Here is a 5,401-nt window from a genome sequence, read left to right on the forward strand (position 1 = left end):
CTACTGAGCCGATCAAGTACGGCTAATAATTTCAAAGTATTAGCGTCGGTTCCTGCTGCTGAGCCAACGGAATGCATAAACGAAGAAGGAAATGACAAAAATCACAAAACAGATGTTCCTGTGACAAATATTAAAAATAAAAAATTGTCACCAATTATTTGCCCCAGACCAGAGGCAAATTGGAGCGAGATAAGAGGACTCTTTCACAAACATGCAGTGAAGAACTTCGTCGGAATGTTAACTCGAGAAACATTACACTTCTCTTCGAATCTTCTGATTCTCGTGACAGAGCGCTAGTCGTTCTTTTGAAGCATGACATCCAATTCAGTACTTGTCGCAATAAGATTAAGACTCCTATAAAACTAATCATCCGAGGCCTAACCGAAGACTCTTCTATTGCTGCAAGGCCAACTTACACTCAAGACCTGCCAGACTGAACGAAATTCCGGTTCCGAGTTTCCAATTACTTTCGCGAAATTCATCAGTAGGTGACGCTCGCATTCTGCCACCCTTTTGCTTTACATTCTCTATTTGAAACGTGGCTAGTTATTAACAAAAATGGTATTTTATTAAAACATGCCGCTGTAACTAATAGTAACATAGGATGGTATATTCTTGCATGCTATACTGCCAAATTTTCTTCCTTTAAAAAAAAAAAATTACGGTTGTATTTAAATAATTATTCCCAACATATAGTTGTTGGACGGATAACATTTCCATCAGTTTCATGGAATGCAGATTTAATACAAGTACATAATACAAAATTTCTTAAACAAAAGCCATCATCACGTAAAATTTTAAAGGTTTAAAATTCTTTTGATATGTTACTTTCGCTCAGCTTCTGTATATAAACAATCTTCTTAATAATATGTGTGTATGTGTGTTCAACTTCATATCATTTTTTCGTCTTCCTGAAATAAAAATATAATTTTTTATCATACTGGAGATAATCTCTGTTTTCTGCATAAATGATATTTTAACCTATCGTATATATATATATATATATATATATATGAATTTAAATTTAATGCAATTGAAATTTAAAAATGCATTCACGTATATGTTTTATAAGAAACGCTAATTGCGTTAGATTTTTTACGAAATTTATTACTTTTTAGCTCTCTTATTTATTATCTTTGATCCAGAAACATTTGAATGCTGTCAGCACTAGCTTCAAAATTTTAAACCGCATATCTCATTTTAATTAGTGTGATCTCTGAATATGCTGTGCATGAACTTGTGTCTACCTGGTTGAGTGTTTTGTAGTTTCACTTGAAGTATTGATATTCATGTCGAATCCATATATATATAATTTAATTAATAGAGGTAATACTTTTTATTTTAGTGAATATGGCTTTATTTTTTAAACTATGCTCTCAATGATATTGAAATACTTGGTATTCAACACTAGCAGCCTCAAAATTTTATATTCCCTCTTCCAAACTAGTTGCTACACTTAGGTCGAAAGTTTTGTCCCAAATTAGTTGCGACATTTCAAGTAGGTGGAGTCATAAATAACTTTCGATGCAGTTTAGTAGATCGACATCAGTAAAATTATACAGTGTACTACAAGGAATGTAACGCTGTATACTAAATTTTCATTCTCAGTTTTTACTTTTCACAAATGCAGTGCCAAAGCTAACTTATACTCAAAGCCTGCAGGTGTGAAAATATTCTTTTGTGAAATTTCTACTGATCGCAAGAGGGCGCTACTATTTCGCTACTCTTTGCGACGCTATAATCAAGAAAAAGAAGAGCCCTGGCCTGGATGGCATTACTAATTCCATGCTGAAGAAACTTCCATTGAAGATCCTTTTCGTACTAGCGAAGCTCTTCACTAAGATTATGCAGCTACAATATTTTCCACAAGCATGGAAAACTGCGAAGATCATACCCATCCTCAAGCCAGGAAAGTCATCATCAGACCCCGAGGCTTATCGACCGATCAGTCTACTCTGTTCCATGAGCAAGATCTACAATCAACACTCCTTCACAGAATCAACGACCATCTGGAGCGAAATAGCATCCTCATCCCAAGTCAATTCGGTTTCCGGAAAGGCTTGGGAACAACCAACCAACTGTACAGGGTTTTAGAGCTCATCTCTGAAGGTCTACACAAGAAGAGAGTCACTGGTGGTCTGTTTATTGACATAGCCAATGCCTTTGATCGAGTCTGGCTGGAGGCACTTGTTTACAAAATACACAATCTGGGCTTCCCAGATTACATCACAAACATCACCAAATCCTACCTAACAGGTAGAAACTTTTCGTTCACGTCTCTGGAACAAATTCTACTGTACACCCTATAAGGGCGGGGTCCCTCAGAGGTCCCTTTTAGGGCCCACCTACTTTAATATTTACGTGAACGACATCCCTACAACACAGAACACAACACTGGCTATGTATGCTGATGACACAGCAATCCTCACACAAAGTGCATTTGCTGGTTCAGCTATCCAACATTTACAAAATTACATACATGCACTGGAGACTTGGCTCCTGCAGTGGAAAATTAAAGTTAACATCGACAAGACCCAAGCTATCCTGTTTACAAGAAAAGAAAAATTAAAAAAGAATCTCACCATGTATGGCAATTCTATCCCCTGGGCCAAGCAAGTCCCTTATCTTGGGGTGACCCTCAGTAAAACTCTGTCATGGAACCCACACATCACAAATATTATCCATCGAGCCCGTAAAGCTCAACTCTTCCCCTTAATTGCTCGAAACAGTGTTTTGTCAATAGATAACAAGTTACTCATTTATAAATCCATATTGCGTCCATTACTATGCTATGCATGTCCTGTATGGGTGTACTCATGCAATAGGTATCGGGGTAAACTGCAAATAGCACAAAACTGTATTCTCAGGCAAATAGCTAATGCACCTTGGTATGTGCGCAATAATAAAATACATGAAGAACTGGGTGTACGCCCTCTTAAGTCTGTTTACTATCAAATAGCCAAGAGATTTCACTGCAGGCAGTTAGCAATCCAAAACCCTGCCATTAAGATACCTGAGTACGACCCATACAATCTGGAAAACGAACACAGACCACTGGCCATTCTAAATGAGTGGATTATGTAGCATAGCATAGTAATGCACTTCTGCTTAATGTATTTCTATATCTATGTAGCACCTTCTTTTGTATTATCATATATCTTATTTTGTATTATCATATATGTATGTCTATATGTAAATATTCACACTTACCAAGGGCTGGTCTCACTTTGTGCACTGCTTTTGTCATAACATCTTGACTTCCAGGTTTTTCACCACTCCATAGCTTTCTGTCCTTCCAGTCCATTACAGCAACTGAAAAAGTTAGCCTGGGTTAGTCCAGGAGATAAGATCATAACTTAGAATATACAAAAAACCCAAAAAATCTACAAAAATTAAAAAATTAAAAAAAAAAAAAAATATGATGAAATCATAAAAGTTAATGTCATATCAACTATTCGAAACGTCTAAACTATTCTACAAGGGGTAGGGCCTTCGGCCCAGGTACCCTAGTGTACCGAAGCACCGTTCCACTGGGGGGGGGGTGCGACACTACAAGGAGGTTAGAATACATGGAGATGGCGTCTCTGCTATTGCCATTCTAACCTCCTTGGCTATTGCAGTACGAAGAAAGTGAAGCCAGGGAAAGGAAATAAGCCACGCCAAGTGAGGGCAAGGAAACTATTACCTCATTAAGCGAAGTGAGGTAAAACGCCAGCTGGTTTCAAGTTCTTGAGTGTGTTGTGTGATTTTGTATGCGTAGATGCGAAAGGCCTAAAAGGCACTGAATTGTTACAGCGAAATTATGTCTGCATTTCTGACTTCAAGTCCATGTAAAAGAACGTGATAAATAGGATGTGATAAATTAGTAGAATAATCGAAATGTGTGTTTGAATGGCCTTCAAGAAAGAGTTTACTATTTTCTTTGTGTAACGTACACGAAGAAACATATATAGCTGTCAGCTTTACCTTTTCATAGTAATAATAAAAGTGATATTCGTAATTAACTTATGTGTGATGGCAAAACGATAAATAAACAAGGGGAGGGGCGTGGCTAGCTCTCAATGGAAAAGAAAACAGTTTAATGTCTGACCATAATTACATTACAGGTCACCTTTTATGAGTTAAACTAAATTTTATTTTGTGCTCAAGTATATATATAATAACTGGATTTGATCTATAGTCACATTTGTGTGAGTTTTAAAATAACAACGTAAAATTTACATATTTCTATGATAGTTTATTCAAATTAAATTTTACTGTTTCGTGTTCACAATACAGCATTCCTTAATTACAGGATGCAATTACATAATGTAGAAGTTATTGCAATTACATAATCTCTACATAAAATGAAAGAAAGAGTCTGTGTGTGTGTCTTTCATTCGCGTTACACGTAAGCTAATAGATCCACGGGTACGAAATTTGGTACATAGGTGCACCTACACAAGAGCCAGTGCAACTCGAAGCGGTTTTTTCGAAATTCGAATTAGGTTTTTTTTATTTTATGTTTTGTGACGAAATCGCGTCATTTTGAGACATAATCCGTTACAGGAAAGCGAGATTTTACTCTACACACTCATTTTCATATCATGATGAAAGTAGGCACTTAAGCTATTTTACGAACTTCAAATAAATTTTGTGTTTCAATAAATCGATTCAATACGAATTTATTTAACAAAGGGAGCTTAACACCTTTTCGACGGGATATTTTCTAAAAAAAGTTTATTTTTAAAAATGTACAGTTTATTTTTCTTTCATTTTTGGACACGTTAAACTTTCATCCTTGCGACTGCTTTTACAAAAAGAATTTGGGAGAAATGATAATATTTTGTATTTTTAAAAAATTTTTTAAATGAAGCTTCCAAGTACACTTCTCACATCTTTAAAAATGTGATTTTGGCAACAATTTTCCTGTGTTATTGTTTTGATAGATTTTTGATGAAATCGAATCATTTTGAATAGTTTCATTCTTTTAGAGATATGGGTTTGGCAAAAAATGTTCATCGTGTTTCTTATGTCACTGTTTTTAAGAGATTTGCATATTTGCTTGTCTTTTAGTATTGTACTAACTACCTTGCTTGTTAATATATATATATATATATATACATAATATATTTTTATTGAGTTTTTGATAAAGTTATTCTGTAAATTAAAATTCTGCGCGGAATTTTATGTCTTTTGAGTTGCTTTCATGTTATTTTTTGCTTATTTCACTGTTTGTGAGACATTAAAAAGTTTTGCATGATTTTTTTCCCTTGAATGGCAAGTTGGTTAATTTTTTATTAGAATAATTAATATTTGTATTAAGGGATATAGCTTATTTCATTGTAATTTTTTTCTCTTGAAAATATAAGATAAAATATCATTAATTATACTTTGCTTTTCAGAACTTTTTGTTTTTTGT

At 34.7% G+C, this 5,401-nt stretch overlaps 1 long non-coding RNA gene across 1 annotated transcript; it reads right to left on the reverse strand.

Moving 5' to 3' along the window:
• Positions 1-711: 711 nt before the first annotated feature.
• LOC146994382 (uncharacterized) lies at positions 712-3,580 on the reverse strand. The gene is made up of 2 exons (XR_015043868.1): positions 3,211-3,580; positions 712-911 (listed from the first exon to the last, which is right to left on the reverse strand). It is a non-coding gene; the product is annotated as an uncharacterized LOC146994382 (long non-coding RNA).
• Positions 3,581-5,401: the final 1,821 nt, after the last annotated feature.

This window comes from Stegodyphus dumicola, chromosome 11, assembly GCF_044657685.1.
Source record: "Stegodyphus dumicola isolate Sdum_Otavi_A_Nest chromosome 11, ASM4465768v1".
In the NCBI taxonomy this organism is placed as follows: Eukaryota; Metazoa; Arthropoda; class Arachnida; order Araneae; family Eresidae; genus Stegodyphus; species Stegodyphus dumicola.